This window comes from Globicephala melas, chromosome 4 (genome assembly GCF_963455315.2).
Source record: "Globicephala melas chromosome 4, mGloMel1.2, whole genome shotgun sequence".
In the NCBI taxonomy this organism is placed as follows: Eukaryota; Metazoa; Chordata; class Mammalia; order Artiodactyla; family Delphinidae; genus Globicephala; species Globicephala melas.
In genome coordinates, this window is record NC_083317.1 from 56,609,577 (window position 1) to 56,633,292 (window position 23,716).

Here is a 23,716-nt window from a genome sequence, read left to right on the forward strand (position 1 = left end):
CTGTCCTCCAGGGCAGTCCTCCCGCACCCTGGAGCTCACAATGAGTATGCTGGGTCATCAAAATACCGTAAAAGGAAGGGAATGGATCACCTTGGTGTTTGCTTTGGAGACTACAAAATAACTGTAATAATTGTACAATTGCAATTGTAGCTAGCAATTATCGAGTGCATTCTGTTCACCAAGCTCTGTATTATTAGCCTATGAAATCCTTACATGGCAACTGTGATATTACTATCTTTACTTTGAAATGAGAAAATTGAGGCTTTTAGAAGTTAAGTAATGTGACCAAAGTCGTGCAGTGTAAGCGATAGTGCCAGGAATCACAGTCAAATCTGCAAAAGTCACGTCCTCATTCTTAACTATTATATAATACAGCCTCCATATTTTATTTCCTAAATTTTGTTTTAATTAGCAGTTACAGTTACCTAATGAGGTTGGAAGCAAAAGAAAGGTAAAATAAAAAATAACATATTCCCGTCATGCAGTTAGCTACTGTTAATAATTTAAAGTATTTTTATATTTCTTTGCATGCATGAGATCTTTGTAGCCTATTTTTCTGATATGCATACAGGAGTATGTTCAATTAAAAAAAAAAAACCTATTTCTAGCAAACATTTCCCCATACCATATAATATCTATAAAAATCTTACCCTCAATGGTTGTCTAATCTATTAGCTTTATGTAACCAGTCACCTATTTTTGGACTTGTTAATTATTTCTAAATCTTTGCTATTATAAATAACATTGAATACCTCAATAAACTTATCAAACACTAAATAATATTGTGAAAAACATACACATGCACACGCATGCACACACACACACACACACACACACATATATATATATATGTATCCGTATTTGTCCAAGTATCTATTTCTTCAGGATATATTCCTAAAAGAGTTATTTTATTTTATTTTATATCTATTTTTTTTTTTTTTTTTTTGAGATACGCGGGCCTCTCACTGTTGTGGCCTCTCCCGTTGTGGAGCACAGGCTCCGTATGCGCAGGCTCAGCGACCACAGCTCACGGGCCCATCTGCTCTGCGGCATGTGGGATTTTCCCGGACCGGGGCACGAACCCGTGTCCCCTGCATTGGCAGGCGGACTCTCAACCACTGCGCCACTAGGGAAGCCCAAGAGTTATTTTATTAAAAAAGCAAATGATTTAAAAATCTAAATACGTGATGCCAAATTTCTTACTAGAAAGACATATAAACATATGTCTTACTATAAAGACATAAAACTTATAACTAGCAGTATGTGAAGTGACTTTAATTATATTTATTCCCTCATTGAACGGTACCATTTTTCATCTTTGTTAATGTGATAAAGTGATATCTTGAAATTATAATTTTTATACCCCTTTTAACCATTTTTTATATTTTCTTGGGTAAATAGTATGTATCCTTTGTTTTTCCTCAGAATTTTCATCTAATAATAACAATAGCAACAGTTTAAATTCTGTGAATCACTAGCTATATGCCAGACACCATTTAAAAGCTTTATATGAGTTACCTAATATGCTCCCAACAACAGGCCAGTAAAAAAACACTCTTACTTAATATTTCCATTTTATGTGTTAGGAAACTGAAGAGACATGAGGTGAAGACATCTGCTGAAGACTCCACAGCTAGTACATTCTCTTTTTAGGTTACAGTGATGAATAATTTTTCTGTAATAGGTTTTTTTTGCAAATAATTTGCCAATTTTGTTATTTACCTTTCCATTTTATCCATAATGTTTTTATTGTGCAGAAATCAGAGGTTTGTATATGGTCAGATCATCAATTTATTTAATGATTTCTTCCTTTGCTTCAAAGATTACAAAGTAACACCTCTATTTCAATAACAAATGTTCTCCCATAATTCTAGTTCTTAATGTTTCCTTTATTTTTTTACATGCTTGGAATATATAAATGATATGAGATGGGAATCTAAATTTAAGTTGAGTTTTTCCACAAATAATGAATACTTTAAAATTTACTGAACAATCCTTTATTTTCCTGTTGGTTTGTGATAGCCCTTATTATATGCTACATTCATGTATATGCGTTCTATTAAATTATTTTATTTCCTCTGGAAGTCATAACGTCATTTCATTATTATATATTATAAAACTTTTAAATGTGATAAAGGTTTTAAACCTTTTATTTCTTTTTATTCTATCTTTTTTAAAGTATTAATTATTTTTTATTGAGGTTACATTGATTTATATTATATAAGTTTCATGTATGCAACATTATATTTCTACTTCTGTATACTGTATAGTGTGCTCACCACCAAAAGTTTAGTTTGTTTTATTCATTTATTTTGTTTGTTTGTTTACTAGTGTTTATATTCCACATATGAATGAAATCATATGGTATTTGTCTCTTTCTCTTTGATTTATTTCACTTAGCATGATACCCTCATGTTCCATCCATGTTGTCACAAATGGCAAGATTTCATCTTATTTTACAGCTCTGTAGTATTCCATATTTATATTATGTATACCACATCTTTATCCATTCATCCCTTGATGGGCACGTAGGTTGTTTCCATATCTTGGCTGTTGTAAATAATGCTGCAATGAATATGGGGGTGCAGACATCCTTTCAAATTAGTGTTTAAATACCCAGAAGTGGGATAGGTGGACCATATGGTAGTTATATCCTTAATTTTTTGAGGAATCCTCATACTGTCTTCCATAGTGGCTGTACCAATTTACATTTCCACTAACAGTGTGCTAGGATTCCCTTTTCTTCAAGTTTTCACCAACACTTGTTATTTGTTGTCTTTCGGATGCCATTCTGACAGGTGTGAAGTGATATCTTATTGTGGTTTTGATTTGCATTTCCCTGATGTTAAGCACCTTTTCACTTGTCTGTTGGCCATCTGTATGTCTTCTTTGGAAAAATGTTTATCAGGTCCTCTGGCCATTTTTTAATTGGGTTGTTTATTTTTTGTTGTTGAGTTGTATTAGTTATTTTTATGTATTTCATATATTTTATATGTTATATATTTTGTATTAACCCCTTATCAGGTGTATCATTTGCAAATATCTTCTCCCATTTGGTACATTGTATTTTTATTTTATTAATGGTTTCCTTTGCTGTGAAGAAGCTTTTTAGCTTGATGTAATCCCATTTGTTTATTTTTGCTTTTGTTTCCCTTGCCTGAGAAGACATAGCTAGAAAATTTTTGGTAAGACCTATGTCGAAGAGTGTATACTGCCTGTGTTTTCTTCTAGGAGTTTTATGGGTTCAGATCTTACATTCAAGTCTTCAATACACTTTGAGTTAATTTTTGTGTATGGTGTAAGATAGTAATTTAGTTTCATTTTTTGCATGTGGCTGTCCAGTTTCCCCAGCACCATTTATTGAAGAGACTGTCCTTTCTTCACTGTATGTTCTTTGATCCTTTGTCATACATTTTCTACATATGCATGGGTTTATTTCTGGGATCTCAATTCTGTTCCATTGATCTGTGTGTCTGTTTTTCTGCCAATACCATGCTGTTTTGACTACTATGGCTTTGTAATATAGTTTCAAATCAGGGCATGTGATACCTCCAGCTTTGTTATTTTTTCTCAGAATTGCTTTGGCTATTTGAGGTCTTTTGCAGTTCCATATAAATTTAATATTTTCTTTTGTTCTATTTTTGTGAAAAAAGTCCTTGTAATTTGATATGTATTGCATTGAATCTGTAGATTGTTTTAGGTAATATGGACGTTTTGATAATGTTAATTCTTCCAATCCATGAGCATGGAATATATTTGCATTTACTTGTGTCTTCTTCAGTTTCTTTCAACAGTGTCTTATAGTTTTCAGTGTACAGTTCTTTCACCTCCTTGGTTAAATATACTCCTAGGTTTAAGAACCTTTTAGAGTAATCTCTAGGATTCTGACCATTGTTCCATCTGGCAGAATATTCTCTTGAAAGTAGAAAAAAAGAAGAAAATGAAGTTACAGGAAACAGCAAATGAGAGAGAGACAAGAAAAACAAAATCTGTGACATTGAGGTTAATATTACTTAAAATCTATGCTGTCTCACTCTGAACATACTCACATGCACACATGTACTACAGATAGGCACACAACCTATATAAAGAAAAATATTTTGTAGCTATTCCTAGAAACAAACTTGTAATGGTACACAGAAATTATATTTCTTTGCTTAGGAGGTATAAAATGTGAAAGCCATTTTGAGAAAAATGTTAAATGAAGGCATTCCAAATTTTCATGTGCATGAACCACAATATATTCTGAATATGCTTTTGTCATTAGCTGGGCACAATATTGTGTGTGCTTATTCACAGCAAGATAATTCATATTTTTTAATCACATTATCAAAATTTTTGGTTCTAATAGGGAAAAATCACTTTATCTTTAAAAATATGTATTGAGAACATATTCTAAGTATTAAGAATACAAAGGCAAATGGGTCATGGCTCTCTCCTTCAAAAACTCATAGTTTCAAAAGCCTAGAAAACATGTTAAACATAATTGTAACACACTATGGTCAACTAATAATAATGGATTAAAAGAGCAGGTACAAAGGAGGAAATATCTAGTTAAGGGAAAGGTGAAAGCTTGTTGGAAGCAGTGATATTAGAGTAAACAGAGTACAAATTCACAAAAAATATCATTGTGTATTATTACGTACTGTGCATCTGAAAATAAGTTTCAATACTGTAATATCTTTTCAGATTTGAATACCTTAATTTAAGAATTTCATTGGCCAATAAACAGTGTTTTTAAACAAAATACATGTCAGAAGTCATCACAATTGCATTTCCTGATTTTCTGTCATTACAACCTTACTTACTCAGATTTTTCTAGCATTTGAAATTTTTGCCATTTTGCAATACTTTAATTTTGCATGTTGACATGTTCCAACTACAAAAATAATATACTATGTCATGGCACCCTATGAGGTGCCATGAAGGGAAGAAGGGAAACATTTTTACACCCCTACACAGCCCAGTTTCCTCTTATACTTCCTTGTCAACATAGCTCCTCTCTCTTTCCCTCCTTTTCTTCTCTTTCCCTCTTTCCTTTTTTCCCTTCTTCCCTCTCTTTCTCTCTCTCCCTCTCATTTTGCGGATTAGTTCTTTCTCTTTCAGTATAGGTGTACCACCTCATATCCAGCCCTCTGGGACTTCTCGGGTAAAGCAATCAGCTGAGACTTGTCCAGTTGCTCTAACTCATACATATTCCAAATACTAGATAGAATGTAATTGGACCAGCTTGGGTAAAGTATCCCTTTCAGATTCAACCAACCCAAGATGGTATGAGAGGTTCATGTGAGAATGTTTATTGCTGTAAAGCAGAAACAAAAGGATTGACAGATGAAATAATTGGCCACTTTGTGTGCTGCTATTATTGACAGTGTCAAATCTGAGTACAATAAAACCTCTTCAGTAGTCATGTTTTAAAACCAGGAGACTGGACTAAGTAACTCTAAGGTTGTTTCCTAGAGAAGAGGGAAAGCCATAAAATCCACCGTGATACAATGCTAATAATAGTATTAAAGAATTACTGAATAATTCATCAATAAAATATTTAATGAAATGACTAATTGCACAATGAATCATTAAGTAGTTTTGATATAAAAGGGACTTTATGTCATTTACTACTTCTAAATAAATATATTTTACATCACATATTATAATGCTATTATACATTAAGTATATTATATTACACATATCACATTACACCATATTTTAAATATATTGTATAATATTTGAAACTATTCTATGAGGTGGGTGTAAAATTATCATCAATAAACAAGAAGAAAACTGATATTTAGAAAGTCTAACTTGCTTAAGCCTACTGCTGTAGACTGAATGTTTGTGTCCCTTCAAAATTCATACGTTGAAACCTAATCCCCCCTGTAATGGTATTTGGAGGTGAGGTCTTTGGGAGGTGACTAGTTCCCTCATGAATGAGATTAGTGCCCTTATAGAAGAGGCCCCAGAGAGCTCCCTTACTCCTTTCACTATGTGCAGTTACAGTGAGAAAATGGCATCTGTGAACCAAGAAAGGTGCCCTCACCAGTCACTGAATCTGCCAGAACCTTGATATTGGACTTCCCTGCCTCCAGGACTGTCAGAAATAAATGTTTATTGCTTAATCCACCCAGTCTATGGTATTTTTAAAAATTATTGAAATACAGTTGAAGTACAATATTATGTTACTTTCAGATATAATACACATTGATTTGACATGCTCATATATTATAAAATGATCACCATGATAAGTATAGTAACCATCTGTCCCCATACAAAGTTATTATATTATTCTTGGCCATAGTCCTTATGCTGTATATTACATCCCCATGGCTTATTCATTTTGTAATTAGAGGTTTGTACCTATTAATTCACTTCACCTATTTTCACCTACCTTCACACCCCTTCCCTCTGGCAACCACCCATTTGTTCTTTGTATCTATCTATAAGAAGACTGTTTTCATTTTGTCTTGTTTGTTTGTTTCATTTTTTAGGTTCTACATACAATTGAGTTCGTATGTTATTTGACTTTCTCTGGCATTTTACTTATCTGGTGTACCATTTATCTTTTATCAATTTCATGTATCTCTAGATCCATCAGTGCTATTGCACATGGCAAAACTTCATTTTTTGATGGCTGAGTAACATTCCATTGTGTGTGTGTTTATATATATGTGTACATATATACATATATCTATGTATATATATTTGTATATATACATATATGTATGTATGTAAGTTTATGTGTGTGTGTATATATATGCAGTACATTTTTATCCATTCATCTATCTGTAGACACTTAGGTTGCTTCCATATCTTGCCTATTATAAATAATGTTGCAATGAACATACATCTTTTCAAATTAATGGTTTTGTTTTCTTTGGGTAATCATACAGTGGTTCTATTTTTAATTTTTTGAGGAAACTCCATACTGTCTCCATAGTGGCTACACCAATTAAATATCCCACCAAGTGCAAGAGGGTTTCCTTTTCTCCAAATCCTTGCCAACCTTGTTATCTATTGTCTTTTTTTTTTTTTTTTTGAGGTACGCTGGCCTCTCACTGTTGTGGCCTCTCCTGTTGCGGAGCACAGGCTGCGGACGCGCAGGCTCAGCGGCCATGGCCCACGGGCCTAGCTGCTCCACGGCATGTGGGATCTTCCCGGACCGGGGCATGAACCCATGTCCCCTGCATCGGCAGGCAGACTCTCAACCACTGCACCACCAGGGAAGCCCTCTGTTGTCTTTTTGATGATAGCCATTCTGATAGGTATGAAGTGAAATCTCATTGTGGTTTTGATTTGCATATCCCTGAGCATCTTTTCATATCCTTGTTGACCACCTGTATGTCTTCTTTGGAACAATGTATATTCAGGTTCTCTGCCCAATTTTTAATCAGGCTGTTTGTTTTTGTATGAGTTGTATGAGTTATTTTTATATTTTGGATATTAACCCCTCATCAGTTATATCATTTGCAATTATCTCCCATTCTGGTGGTGGCCTTTATGTTTTTTGATAGTTTCCTTTTCTGAACAAAAGCTTTTTAGTTTAATATAGTTTAATTTGTTTATTTTTGCTTTTGTTTCTCTTGACTGAGGAGGCAGATCCAAAAAAATATTGCTTAAGTTGATGTCTAAGAGCAGACTGCCCATATTTTCTTTTAGGAGTTTTATGCTGTCAGGTCTTACATTTAGGTTGTTAATTCATTTTGAGTTTATTTTTGTATATGGTGTGAGAAAGTATTTCAGTCTGATGCTTTTTCATGTAGCTATTCAGTTTTCCCAACACCATTTATTGAAGTGACTATCCCCTCCCCATTATGTATTCTTACCTCTTTCTTTACTGTCCATTTAAGCATGGGTTTATTTCTGTGCTGTCGATTCTTTTCCATCCATCTATGTGACTGTCTTTGTTCCAGTATCATACAGTTTTCATTACTGTAGCATTGTAGTATAGTTTCAAATCAGTGAGTGTGATACCTCCAGATTTGTTCTTCTTTTTCAAGATTGTTTTGGATATTTGGGGTCTTTTCTGCCATACAAATTTTGGAATTCCCTATTTTAGTTCTGTGAAAAATGCCATTGATATTTTGATAGGATTACATTGAATCTGTAGATTGCCTTGGGCAGTATGGTTGTTTTAACAATTTTGATTCTTCCAATACATGAGTATGGTATATCTTTCTATTTTTGTGTCATCTTCAGTTTCTTTCATCAGTGTCTTACAGTTTTCAGAGTACAAGTCTTTTACCTACTTGGTTAGGTTTATTCCTAGGTATTTTATCCTTTTTGATGCAGTTGTAAATGGGGTTGTTTTCATAATTTTTTTCTGATAGTTCATTATTAGTGTATAAAAAAGCAACAGAGTTCTGGATATTAACTTTGTATCCTACAACTTTACTGAATTTATTTAAAAATTCTAATAGTTCTATTGGTGGTATCTTTAGCATTTTGCATATATAGTATCATGTCATCCGCAAAAAGGGACAGTTTTACTTCTTCCTTTCCAATTTGTTTGTCTTTTATTTCTTTCTGTTTTCTGATTACTGTAGCTAGGACATCCAATACCATGCTGAATAAAAGTGGTGAGATTGGGCATCCTTGCCTTATTCCTAGTCTTAGAGGAAATGCTGTCAGCTTTTCAGCATTGAGTGTGATGTGGGCTGTGGATTTGTCATACACAGTCTTTATTATGTTGGAGTATGTTCCCTCTGTACTCATTTTGTTGAGGATTTTTATCATAAATGGATGTTGAAATTATCAAAAGCTTTTTTTGCATTTATTGAGATGATCATATGACTTTTATTCTTGAATTTGTTAATATGGTGTATCTCATTGATTGATTTGCAGATATTGAATGATTCTTGCATTCCTGGGATAAATCCCACTTGATCATGGTTCTGATCCTTTTAATCTATTGTTGAATTCAGTTTGCTAATATCGTGTTGAGGTTCCCTGCATCTGTGTTCATCAAGGATATTGTCCTGTAATTTTCTTTTATGTGGTGTATTTGTCTGGTTTTGGTATCAAGGTGGTGCTGGCCTCAGAGGATGAGTTTGGAAGTGTTTATTCCTCTTAAACTTTTTTGAATAGCTTGAAAAGGATACACATTAACTTTTTTAAATGTTTGGTAGAATTCACCTGAGAAGCCATCTGGTCCTGGACTTTCGTTTGTTCAGATAATTTTTATTACTGATTCAGTTTTATCACTGGTAATTTGTCTGTGCATATTTTCTATTTCTTTCTGATTCAGTCTTGGGTGATTGTACGTTTCTAAGAATTTATCCATTTGTTCTAGGTTATTTCTCTTTATTAACATATGATTGTAATAATCTTTTATGAGACTTTACATTTCTGTAGTGTTGGTTGTAACTTCTTTTTCATTTCCATTTTTTTTATATGAGTCCTCAAGTTTGCTTGATAAGTCTGGCTAAAACTTTTGTCAATTTTATTTATCTTTTCAAAGAACCAGTTATTTGTTTCATTTATCTTTATTATTAATTATTATAACTTTATGTTTTGTTTATTCTTCTTTTTCTAGTTCCTTTAGGTGTAAGGTTAGCTTGTTTACTTGAGATTTTTCTTGTTCATGAAGTAGCCTTGTGTGGCTATAAACTTCCTTCTTATAACTGCTTCTGCTGCAGCCAATAGGTTTTAGATCATTGCATTTTCATTTTCTTTTGTCTCCAGATATTTTATAATGTACTTTTTCATTTCTTTAGTGGCCCATTGATTGTTTAGTAGCATGTTGTTTAGGGCCCATGTTTTTGGTAATTTTTTCTTGTAGTTGATTTGTAATCTCATACAATTGTGGTCAGAAGAGATGCTTGATGTGATTTCAATCTTTTAAATTTATTTATACTTTTTTATGGCTTACTGTATGATCTTGCCTGGAGAATATTCTGTGTGCACTTGAAAAAAATAGGAATTCTGTTGTATTTGGATTGTCATTTAAGGCCAATGTTTCCTTATCGATTTTCTGTCTGGAAAATATGCCCTTTGTTGTAAGTGAGGTATTAAAGTCCTCTACTGTCATCCTATTACTGTCAATTTCTCTCTTTTTTGTTTGCTAATATTTGCTTTATGAATTTAGGTGCTCTCAGGTGTTGGGTGCACATATATTTACAATTGTTATATCTTCTTGTTTGATTGATCCCTTCAACATTATATAATGCCCTTCTTTGTCTCTTGTTACAATCTTTGCTTTAAAGTTTATTTTGTCCAGTATAAGTATTGCTACTCAAGATATCTTTTTTTTTCATTTGCATGAAATATCTTTTTCCATTCCCTCACTTTTAGTCTGCATGTGTCTTTAGATCTGAAGTGTGTCCCCTGCAGGCAGTATATATATGAGTCATGTTTTTTTATCCACTCATCTATTCTGTCCTCTGATTGGAGCATTTAGTCCCTTTACATTTAAGGCAGTTATTGCTAGGTATGTATCTATTGCCATTTTGCTGAGTCTTTGCTCATTGTTTTTGTGGTTCTTTTAGTTCCTCTCTTCTTTTGCTCTTTTCCTTTGTGATACATTGATTATCACAATAATGTTACATTTGGATACCTTTCACTTTTTTTGTGTGTGTATCTATTATAGATTTTTGGTTTGTGGTTACCATGAGGGTCATATATAACAAACTACATAGGTAGATTGATAGATAACGTTGGTGATCTCTTTTTTTTTGTATTTTATTTTATTTATTTTTTTAAACAGAAACTTCTTATTAGTCATCAGTTTTATACACATCAGTGTATACATGTCAATCCTAATCGCCCAATTCATCACACCACGACCCCCAGCCCCCTGCCACTTTCCCCCCTTGGTGTCCATACATTTGTTCTCTACATCTGTGTCTCAATTTCTGCCCTGCAAAATGGTTCATCGGTACCATTTTTCTAGGTCCTACATATATGTGTTAATATACGATGTTTGTTTTCCTCTTTCTGACTTACCTCACTCTTTATGGCAGTCTCTAGATCCATCCACATCTCAACAAATGACCCAATTTCGTTCTTTTTTATGGCTGAGTAATATTCCATTTTATATATGTACCACATCTTCTTTATCCATTCGTCTGTCGATGGACATCTAGGTTCCTTGATGTCCTGGCTATTGTAAATAGAGCTGCAGTAAACATTGGAGTGCATGTGTCTTTTTGAATTATGGTTTTCTCAGGGTATTTGCCCAGTAGTGGGATTGCTGGGTCATATGGTAGTTCCATTTTTAGTTTTTTAAGGAACCTGCATACTGTTCTCCATAGTGGCTGTATCAATTTACATCCCCACCAACAGTGCAAGAGGGTTCCCTTTTCTCCACATCCTCTCCAGCATTTGTTGTTTGTAGACTTCGTGATGATGCCCATTCTAACTGGTGTGAGGTGATACCTCATTGTAGTTTTGATTTGCATTTCTCTGATAACTAGTGATGTTGAGCATCTTTTCATGTGCTTCTTGGCCATCTGTATATCTTCTTTGGAGAAATGTCTATTTAGGTCTTCTGCCCATTTTTGGATTGGGTTGTTTGTTCTTTTTTTTTTTTTTTTTTTTTTTTTTTTTGCGGTACGCGGGCCTCTCACTGTTGTGGCCTCTCCCGTTGCAGAGCACAGGCTCCGGACGCGCAGGCTCAGCGGCCATGGCTCACGGGCCCAGCCGCTCCGCGGCATGTGGGATCCTCCCAGACCGGGGCACGAACCCGCATCCCCTGCATCAGCAGGCGGACTCTCAACCACTGCGCCACCAGGGAAGCCCTGTTTGTTCTTTTAATATTGAGCTGCATGAGCTGTTTATATATTTTGGAGATTAATCCTTTGTCAGCTGATTCGCTTGCTAATATTGTCTCCCATTCTGAGGGTTGTCTTTTCATCTTGTTTATGGTTTCCTTTGCTGTGCAAAAGCTTTGAAGTTTCATTAGGTCCCATTTGTTTATTTTAGTTTTTATTTCCATTACTCTAGGAGGTGGATCAAAAAAGATCTTGCTGTGATTTATGTCAAAGAGTGTTCTTCCTATGTTTTCCTCTAAGAGTTTTAGAGTGTCCAGTCTTACATTTAGGTCTCTAATCCATTTTGAGTTTAATTTTGTGTATGGTGTTAGGGAGTGTTCTAATGTCACTCTTTTACATGTAGCTGTCTAGTTTTCCCAGCACTACTTATGGAAGAGACTGCCTTTTCTCCATTGTGTATCCTTGCCTCCATTGTCATAGATTAGTTGACCATAGGTGCGTGGGTTTACCTCTGGGCTTCCTATCTTGTTCCATTGATCTATGTTTCTGTTTTTGTGCCAGTAGCATATTGTCTTGATTACTGTAGCTTTGTAGTATAGTCTGAAGTCAAGGAGTCTGATTCCTCCAGCTCCGTTTTTTTCCCTCAAGACTGCTTTAGCTATTTGGAGTCTTTTGTGTCTCCATACAAATTTTAAGATGATTTGTACTAGTTCTGTAAAAAATACCACTGGTAATTTGATAGGGATTGCATTGAATCTGTAGATTGCTTTGGGTAGTATAGTCATTTTCACAATATTGATTCTTCCAATCCAAGAACATGGTATATCCCTCCATTTGTTGGTATCATCTTTAATTTCTTTCATCAGTGTCTTATAATTTTCTGCATACAGGTCTCTTGTCTCCCTAGGTAAGTTTATTCCTAGGTATTTTATTCTTTTTGTTGCAATGGTAAATGGGAGTGTTTCCTTAATTTCTCTTTCAGATTGTGCATCATTAGTGTATAAAATTGCAAGAGATTGCTGTGCATTAATTTTGTATCTTGCAACTTTACCAAACTCATTGATTAGCTCTAGTAGTTTTCTGGTGGCATCTTTAGGATTCCCTATTTATAGTATCATTTCTCCTGGAAACAGTGACATTTTTACTTCTTCTTTTCCAGTTTGGATTCCTTTTATTTCTTTTTCTTCTCTGATTGCCACAGCTAGGACTTCCAAAACTATGTTGAATAATGGTGGTGGGAGTGGACATCCTTGTCTTGTTCCTGATCTTAGAGGAAATGCTTTCAGTTTTTCACCCTTGAGAATGATGTTTGCTGTGGGTTTGTTGTATATGGCCTTTATTATGTTGAGGCAATTTCCCTATATGCCCACTTTCTGGAGAGTTTTTATCATAAATGGGTGTTGAATTTTGTCAAATGCTTTTTCTGCATATACTGAGATGATCGTATGGTTTTTATTCTTCAACTTGTTAATATGGTGTATCACGTTGATTGATTTGCATATATTGAAGAATCCTTGCATCCCTGGGATAAATCCCACTTGATCATGGTGTATGATCCTTTTAATGTGTTGTTGGATTCTGTTTGCTAGTATTTTGTTGAGGATTTTTGCATCTATATTCATCAGTGATATTGGTCTGTAATATTCTCTTTTTGTAGTATCTTTGTCTGGTTTTGGTATCAGGGTGATGGTGGCCTCATAGAATGAGTTTGAGAGTCTTCCTTCCTCTGCAGTTTTTTGGAAGAGATTGAGAAGTATGGGTGTTAGCTCTTCTCTAAATGTTTGATAGAATTCACCTGTGAAGCCGTCTGGTCCTTGACTTTTGTTTGTTGGAAGATTTTTAATCACAGTTTCAATTTCATTACTTGCGATTGGTCTGTTTATATTTTCTATTTCTTCCTGGTTCAGTCTCAGACGGTTGTGCTTTTCTAAGAATTTGTCCATTTCTTCCAGGTTGTCCATTTTATTGGCATAGAGTTGCTTGTAGTAGTCTCTTAGGATGCTTTGTATTTCTGCGGTGTCTGTTTTAATTTCTCCTTTTTCATTTCTTATTTTATTAATTTGAGTCCTCTCCCTCTATTTCTTGATGAGCCTGGCTAATGCTTTATCACTTTTGTTTATCTTGTCAAAGAACCAGCTTTTAGTTTTATTGATCTTTGCTATTGTTTTCTTTGTTTCTATTTTATTTATATCTGCTCTGATATTTATGATTTCTTTCCTTCTGCAAACTTTGGGTTTTGTTTGTTCTTCTTTCTCTAGTTCCTTTAGGTGTAACTTTAGATTGTTTATTTGAGATTTTTCTTGTTTCTTGAGGTAGGCTTGTATAGCTATAAACTTCCCTCTTAGAACTGCTTTTGCTGCATCCCATGGGTTTGGATCGTCGTGTTTTCATTGTCATGTGTCTCTAGGTATTTTTTGATTTCCTCTTTGATTTGTTCAGTGATCTCTTGGTTATTTAGTAACATATTGTTGAGCCTCCATGTGTTTGTGTTTTTTACGTCTTTTTCCCTGTAATTGGTTTCTACTCTCAGTGTTGTCATCAGAAAAGGTGCTTGATATGATTTCAGGTTTCTTAAACTTACTAAGGCTTGATTTGTGACCCAAGAAGTGATCTATCCTGGAGAATGTTCCCTGCGCACTTGAGAAGAAAGTGTAATCTGTTGTTTTTGGCTGGAATGTTCTATAAATATCAATTTGGTTTTGGATGGAATGTCCTATAAATATCAATTAAGTCTATCTGCTCTATTGTGTCATTACAGTTTCTGTTTACTTACTTATTTTCATTTTGGAAGATCTGTCTATTGGTGTAAATGAGGTGTTAAAGTCCTCTACTATTATTGTGTCACTGTCAATTTCCTCTTTTATAGCTATTAGCAGTTGCCTTATGTATTTAGGTGCTCCTATGTTGGGTACATATATATTTATAATTGTTATATCTTCTTCTTGGATTGATCTCTTGATCATTATGTAGTGTCCTTCCTTGTGTCTTGTAACATTCTTTATTTTAAAGTCTACTTTATCTGATATGAGTATTGCTACTCCAGCTTTCTTTGATTTCCATTTGCATGCACTATCTTTTTCCGTCCCCTCACTTTCAGTCTGTATGTGTCCCTAGATCTGAAGTGGGTCTCTTGTAGACAGCATATATATGGGTTTTGGTTTTGTATCCATTCAGCAAGCCTGCGTCTTTTGGTTGGAGCATTTAATCCATTCACATTTAGGGTAATTATCAATATATATGTTCCTATGACCATTTTCTTAATTGTTTTGGGTTTGTTTTTGTAAGTCCTTTCCTCCTCTGTGTTTCCCACGTAGAGAAATTCCTTTAGCATTTGTTATAAAGCTGGTTTGGTGGTGCTGAATTCTCTTACCTTTGGTTGTCTGTAAAGCTTTTGATTTCTCCATCGAATCTGAATGAGATCCTTGCTGGGTAGAGTAATCTTGGTTTTAGGTTCTTCCCTTTCATCACTTTAAGTATATCATGCCACTGTCTTCTGGCTTGTAGAGTGTCTGCTGAGAAATCTGCTGTTAACCTTATGGGAGTTCCCTTGTATGTTATTTGTCATTTTTGCCTTACTGCTTTCAATTATTTTTCTCTGTCTTTAATTTTTGCCAATTTGATTACTGTGTGTCTTGGCGTGTTTCTCCTTGGGTTTATCCTGTATGGGACTCTCTGGGCTTCTTGGACTTGGGTGTCTATTTCCTCTCCCATATTAGGGAAGTTTTCCACTATAATCTCTTCAAATATTTTCTAGGTTCTTTACTCTCTCTCTTCTCCTTCTGCGACCCCTATAATGCGAATGTTGTTGCGTTTAATGTTGTCCCAGAGGTCTCTTAGGCTGTCTTCATTTCTTTTCATCCTTTTTTCTTTATTCTATTCCTCAGCAGTGAATTCCACCATTCTGTCTTCCCAGTCACTTATCCGTTCTTCTTCCTCAGTTATTCTGCTATTGATTCCTTCTAGTGTAATTTTCATTTCATTTATTGTATTGTTCATCTCTGTTTGTTTGTTCTTTAATTCCTCTAGGTCTTTGTTAAACATTTCTTGCATCTTCTTGATCTTTGCCTCCATTCTTTTTCCAAGGTCCTGGATCATCTTCACTATCATTATTGTGAATTCTTTTTCTGTAAGGTTGCCTATCTCCACTTCATTTAGTTGTTTTTGTTTGGTTTTATCTTGTTCCTTCATCTGGTACATAGCCCTCTGCCTTTTCATCTTGTCTATTTTTCTGTGAATGTGGTTTTGTTCCACAGGCTGCAGGATTGTACTTCTTCTTGCTTCTGCTGTCTGCCCTCTGGTGGATGAGGCTATCTAAGGGGATTGTGCAAGTTCCCTGATTGGAGGGACTGGTGGTGGGTAGAGCTGGCTGTTGCTCTGGTGGGCAGAGCTCAATAAAACTTTAATCTGCTTGACTGCTGATGGGTGCAGCTGGGTTCCCTTCCTGTTGGTTGTTTGGCCTGAGGCAACCCAACAGTGTAACCTACCTGGGTTCTTTGGTGGGGCTAACGCAGACTCTGGGAGGGCTCATGCCAAGGAATACTTTTCAGAACTGCTGCTGCCAGTGTCCTTGTCCTCACGGTGAGCCACAGCCACCCCCCGCATCTTCAGGAGACCCTCCAACACTAGCAGTCTCCCCTGGGGTCACTGCTCCTTCCCCTGGGTCCCGATGCGCACACTACTTTGTGTGTGCCCTCCAAGAGTGGAGTCTCTGTCTCCCCCAGTCCTGTCGAAATTCTGTAATCAAATCCTGCTATCTGTCAAGGTCTGATTCTCTAGGAATTCCTCCTCCTGTTGCTGGACCCCCAGGTTTGGAATCCTGACATGGGTCTCAGAACCTTCACTCCAGTGGGTGGACTTCTGTGGTATAAGTATTCTCCAGTTTGTGGGTCACCCACCCAGCAGTTATGGGATTTGATTTTACTGTTATTGCGCCCCTCCTTCCATCTCATTGTGGCTTCTCCTTTGTCTTTGGATGTGGGGTATCTTTTTTGGTGAGTTCCAGTGTCTTCCTGTCAATGATTGTTCAGCAGTTATTTGTGATTCTGGTGTTCTCGCAAGAGGGAGTGAGAGCATGTTGTTCTACTCTACCACCTTGGTTCAGGGACCCCTGGTGATCTCTTAAGTTTGAGTATATTCTAACAACCCTGCATTTTTACTCTCCCCACCCATGTTTAATGTTTTTGACATTGTATATTATATTTTTTTATTTTGCCTATCCCATCAGTACTTATTGTGGATATAGATGATTTCACTACTTTCTTCATTTAACCTTTCTACTAGCTTTATAAGCAGTTGATCTGTTTTTACTGTATATTTGCCTTTACCAAAATTTTCTTCATAATTTTCAAATCTCTAGTTGTGGCCTTTTCTTTTCTGCTGAGAAAAGTCCCTTTAACATTTCTTGTAGAACTGATTTAGTGGTGCTGAACTCTTTTATCTTTAGCTTGTCTGTAAAACTCTCTATCTGTCCTTGAAATCTGAATTACAGCCTTGTCTGGTAGTATACTCTTGACTCTAGGTTATTTCCTTTCATTACTTTGAATATATATTTCCATTCCTTTCTGGCCAGAAAACTTTCTGCTGAGAAGTAAGCTAGTTGTGTTCTGGGAGTCCCCTTATGTGTAACTAGTTGTTTTTCTCTTGCTCTTTTTAGGATTCTCTCTTTATCTTTAATTTTTGCCATTTTAATTGTAATCTGTATTGGTTTAGACCTCTTGGGTTTGTCTCGTTTGGAACTCTCTGTGCTTCCTGGACCTGAATGTCTGTTTCATTTCCCAGATTAGGGAATTTTTTTACATCTTATTTCTTCAAATAATTTATCTGCCCTTTCCTTTCTCTCTTTTCCTTCTTGGACCCCTATAGTATGGAAATTAGTATATTAGATATTGTCCTTGAGGTCTCATAAGGTATACTCATTTATTTTCATTCTTTTTTCTGTTCATCTTGGGTGATTCCCAGTACTCTGTGTTATAGATCACTGATTTGGTCTTCTGTGTTGTCTATTCTGTTGATTCCTTCTAGTGTACATTTTATTTCAGTTATTGTATTTTTACCTCTGTTTGCTGCTTCTTTATATTTTTTCTTTATATTTATGTTCATACATTCTTCTCCTGAGCTCAGTGAGCACCTTTATGATTATTACCTTGAACTCTCTACTTATTAGATTGCTTGTCTCCACTTCGTTTAGTTCTTCTGAGGATTTGCCTTGTTTTTTCATTTGGAACATATTCCTCTGTCTCCTTATTTTGCCTAGTTCTCTGTGTTTATTTCTATGCATTAGATAGGTTGGTAATGTTTCCCAAATCTTGGAGTAGTGGCCTTATGTAGGAGACATCCTCTGGGACCCAGGAGCATCCCCTCCTCTGGTCACCAGAGCTGTATGCTCTAGGGGTGCCCCCTGTGTAGCCTGTGTAGGCCCTTATAGTGTGGCCTGGTAGCCCCTTCCATTATGATCGGGTCAACTACTGTGGGTGTGCTGGTAGGTGGGGCTGGCCGCCGGCCCAGTTGGCTGCAAGGCCTTGCCTTGTGTGGTGGCTATTGGGGTGGTGGGGCTAGGTGCCTGTGTACCTGGTTGCACAGGTTGAGGGACCAAAGAGCCACGGGGTTGGTGTCCGCCTCCTGGGTGAGGGGGCTAAGTCCTTGTGGCTGGCTCTGTGGCCAGAGGGCTGCAGTGCTGGTGCCAGTCTGCTGGTAGGTGGTTAAGCCCCCAGCACTAATAGGCTAGAAAGAGGACTGCAGAATGGCACTTGTCAGTACTAGTGTTCATGTGGTTGAACAAGCTTTTAAAAATGGCTGCTGCCAATGTCTCTGTCCCCAGGCAGAATACCAGTTGCCTCCTAACTCCCTGGGAAGCTCTCCAAGATCAGCAAGTGGGTCTGACCTAGGTTTCTTTCAGACGACTGCCTCTGCACTGAGACTTGGAATGTGTGAGATTTTGCACATGTTCTTTAAGAGCAAAGTCTCTGTTCCTATAGCCCTCTCGCTCTCTCAGACATAAGCCCCACTAGTTTCCAAGCCAGACATTCTATGGGCTCATCTCCCTGGTGTAACACCCCAAGGGTGGGGAGCCTGATGTGGGGCTCAGACCCCTTGCTTCTTGGGGAGGACCTCTACAATTGTGATTATCTTCCCATTTGTGGGTTGCTGACCCAGGGGTGTGAATCCTTACTATACTATGTCTCTTCCCCTCTTACCCATCTTGTTGTGGTTCCTTCTTTTTATCTTTAGTTGTGGAAAATCTTTTCTGCTAGTCTTTGGGTTGTACTCATAGATAGTTGCTCTGTGAGTAGTTGTGATTTTGGTGTTCCTGTGGGAGAAGTTGAGTTCAAGGTATTTCTAGTCTGCCATCTTGGCCATGCCCCTTAGCCAGTCTGTGTTTTTGTTTTTGTTTTGTTTGTTTGTATGTTTGTTACGGCAGCCTGAATGAACTAAGAAACTAAGACAAAAAGTGGGGATATTACTGTAACAAATGCCATGGAAGAGGCTTTGGAACTGGGTATTGGGAAGAGGATGGAAGAGTTTTGAGATGCATACTAGAAAAAACCCACATTACTGTGAACCAACCATTAAGGGCAACTTTGGTGAGAGCTCAGAAAGAAAAGAGTAGAGTTAGAAAGAAAGTCTCAGTTTTCTGAGAGAATAGCTAAGTAATCCAGAACATGACTTGGTAGAAATATGACGGTTAAAGGTCATTTTGGTGATATGTCAGTTAGAAATGAGGAACATGTTATTGGAAACAGAAGGAAAGGCCATCCTTGTTACAAAGTAGCAAAGCACTTGGCTGAATTATGTTCCTATTCTAGTGTTTTGTAGAAGGTAGAACTTGCAATTGATGAAATTGGTTATTTACCTGAAGCTATTTCTGAGCAAATTGTTGAAGATGTGCCTTGGCTCCACCTGACTGCATATAGTAAAACGTGAGCAGAGAGAAATAACTTATAGACAGAATTGTTAAGCAAAAAAGCAAGCAAAACTTAAGGACTTGGAAAATTCTCAGCCTATCCATATTATAAAAAATTAGAATGCTGTGGATGTGGCCAGGTGAGCATTCGATAAGAAGATTAGTGTGTATCAGCCATCTCAACGGAAGCTAGGAGCTATTCTCCAAGACAATGAAAGAATGCCACCAAAGGTGATTTGGAGATCATCAGAGCTGCCACTCACATCACAGGCCCAGAGTGCAAGGGCCCCGAGGGCAGAGCAATTTCAAAAGAGGGCTTGTGGGTATCTGTGGGACCTAGGCTTGCACTGCCTGATACTATGTAATTCACCAGTTCCTCTCCCTACACCTCAGTGCTGCACTCCTCATCTGCCCCAGGTTTGGTTCTGGTGGGCTCTAGTATAGCACACAGCCCCTCCCCAGGCTGCAGGCAGCTAACTTTGTCAGCATCTGTGTGGAGCAATCTCTGCCCATGACAGAGTGCACAGGCTCACGGGGCATGGCTACCTCTACCTAGATTTCAAAGAATAGAGCTGCCTGGAACCAAGGTGGGTACAGGACCCCTACCCTGGAGAGCCACAGGCACAGCCCCTGTAGGGAGCCACCCCAGGGTAGGGCCCAAGCAGATTTGACATGAAGCTGTTCTGCTGAGCCTTGGGGATGATGTTGCCACTCCACTAGGCCTGGTGGGCCTAATGGAATTTGCCTTATTAAGTTTTGGACTTACTTGGGACCTGTCATTTATAAAAGAGACCCCAGACCCTTATCCCAGCCACCATGTGAGGACACAGGGAGAAGATAGCAATTTATGAAGTGAGCTCTCTCAACTGGCACTAAATTTGCAGATGCCTTGATCTTGGACTTCTTAGCCTCCAGAACTGTGAGAAATGTTTATTGTTTAAGCTACCCAGTCTTTGATATTTTTGTTATAGTAACCTGAGCAGAGTAAGACAGCTACCCAGATAGTAAGTTTTAGAGGCTAGGCCCCAAAGTAAGTTTGAAGATAAAGTATACCTTACTGGCTCATTTTAAAATAATTATCAAATTTGTTCCAAGGTTGTTTTTTTCAACACTTAACTATTAAAATGTAATGGTCAGTGAAATAAATTTCATAGTTATGAGCCCAATTTTACTTTATTTCTACCACTTTTTGTTTAAAATTTATGTGTATAAGTATATACACACACATTAATATATACACATATATGTTTATAAGTGCATACATACATTCAAAATATGTATATACACCACACAAATACACACATACATGTATAGAAAAGTTTTAAAATTTACCTTCTGTCATTTAAAGGATTTTATCCTAGGCATTGCTACGACTTGTAAGTATATAAATTATTTTTTTATTCTTATAAAGATGTTTGTCTAAAGACAGCATTCAAAACTCTCAAAATGAAGAGGCAGCCTGTCTTCTTTTTTTCTTCTAAATGAAAATGTGCTTCTATTTTCCAGTTATCAATTCTGTAGGATTATGGCATGATTACCAGCTATGAACTAGAAGCTTTCTTGAGTGATGATTGTCTCTGACATTATTTTGGTACTCATTGAAATAATATGGTATACTGTTATTTTTATGTGTGTAAGTTCTGTCTTTCAAGCAGATTCTAAGTTTCTTGATAATGTATCCCCTCATCAACCCCCCTTCCCAGAGACTATTATGGGAATGGGCTCATTGTCTCCACTGGGTAATGTTTGAGCATAAGAACAGAAGGTCACAGAAATTGGTAAAGTAAGTAGTTGGTTTATTTTAATACTATGTCTCACAGAAACCAAGGACAGGAAATACAGCCGGTTCTCATAAGAAAAGAAGCTTAAACAGTAGAGTCAGTGTAAATGATATAGAATGAGACATTTTCTGATATTTTGGAATTGCAGTTAAAGCTAATTGTAAATTAAGCTTACAACAGACTCCTAGTGCTTTATATTCTAAAGAGAATTCCAATGAACAACTCATAAGGGTGGCCAGATTTCTCTCCACAGAGCTTACCAATGATTACTCCACCACGCTCTCTCTAGAGAAGAAAAAGAGAGACTTGAGGGTATATAGAAGGGTCAGATTGTCTTGGCACTGCACGTGGGCAGAGTGTACCAAAAATGGTAAGAGGCTGCTAAGTATCCTCTTGCATCTCTCCCTTCTTCTCAACTACAGAAGAGAGAAAGTAAGAGCCACTTACCAGTAGCATAGCCAAGTGTGAGGGATGGTCGAAGAGAATCACTAGGAGAGACTGGGTATACCTCTAACAAATGGAATTGGGCATCTCATTACCTGAGTGGATGTTGGTCAAATTGTAGAACTTGAAAGCCCATTCTTGTGATCACGAGAGCAGAGAATAATGAGGCAGCTCTTGAAGACCTTGATTTGTATGCTCTGAATTTGGGGTGATGTGCATTTATTGTCTACAGCTTTTGGCAGGCTGAGGGTCATCTGGAGAATCCCATGCTATTAGGACTTGGAGAAAGCATGATGCAAGGTATTGGGAAGAAGGTGGAGGCAACCTCTATTCCATCCTTATTGTCTTTGACCCTCAGTTGACCCTCAGTCGATGAGAGAGCAAATCTCAGCAGTCACTGGGTGTTTGACTGAAGGAGAAAGAGAATTAATGAAGGGACAGAAGACAGAGCTGACCAGACAGCTGCCAGGCAAAACAATGGGATGCCTAACATTATAAAAAAAGGATCAGAAATTGGACTTCAAGCAGGATCACTTAGGGACAAAGCTGCCTCTGTCTGAGAGGATAATCTACAGTGGAATGGTCTAGGATCGAGGTGATGCCCATTCCAAGAAAATCACACTTATCATCTCCTTGGGGACATCCAGAATCAGATAGAACCAGATTGAACCAAAATGCCCAGGGATATTTATCACCAGAGCTAACCTTACCAAGTTAAGTATGGGAACATTTTCTCATGTCTTTCCACCCACAAGCTATTAAAAGAACAAGTGACTAGAAGGTGTGAATGGGAGTGGGGCAGTGTGGGGAGTAAGTTCTTTGAATCAGATGTGTGACTGGAATATTAAACTAGACTGAATTAAATTTTAACGACGGACAGTGACCAAAGCATCTTTCTAAGGCAAAGGAAAGGGACCTAGTAGGGCACATTTGAAAGGAATAATTAGGGCTTCCCTGGTGGCGCAGTGGTTGAGAGTCTGCCTGTCGATGCAGGCGACACGGGTTCGTGCCCCGGTCTGGGAGGATCCCACATGCCGCGGAGCGGCTGGGCGCATGAGCCATGGCCGCTGAGCCTGTGCTCCGCAACGGGAGAGGCCACAGCAGTGAGAGACCTGCGTACTGAAAAAAGAAAAAAAAAAAAAGTGAATGAAAGGAATAATAAAAACTAAAACCAGCCAATGTTAATAAAATCTAATCTTTTTAAAGTCAATGTCTACTTCTCTCATGGGTTGTTTATCTTTTGCCTCTTTCAGTTACAGGTGTGATACAGTCTCTCTCATTTTCTTCTTTTCTTTACCTTTATCTCCTCATTATCTACATAGGTTTGTCCTGCCTGACTATAACTTAACATGGCCCCAAGGTTATATGACCCCAGTGCAAATCACCATATGACTATGTGTCTTCTAATATGCATTTTCAAGAGAAGATATTAACTTGCTTAACTCCTCTAGCAAATTGATTCTCCTTAGGTGTGTCATTGGTCCAATTAGCTTTGGACATGATGTGGACATATGGTACAAATGGCAAAAAAAATGGAGGATTGTTGTAAATTTTCTTAGGAAGGGACGTAGCAAGTAGGTAGTCATTACTTAGAGTGAGTGTTCACTTAATGTTTTGTGGATTGTGATACATTTTGGATGAGACAATTTCTTGAACATATATCTGTAACTTTCTCAAATCACAGAGTGGCTCTCTGGTATTATGTCAGAGTAAATCATAATAGATCTATTTACCTACCTATTGCTTATGAACAAAGAGGAAGTTTTGTTAAGCAGGTCAAATCTGACATCTGTTCTCCATCAGGAAGAAGAAATGAAACAAGCAAGATAATCTTTCTTCAGATTACTTGCTCACGATTAAGCAGAGAGCTTCAAGTAAATGAAAAG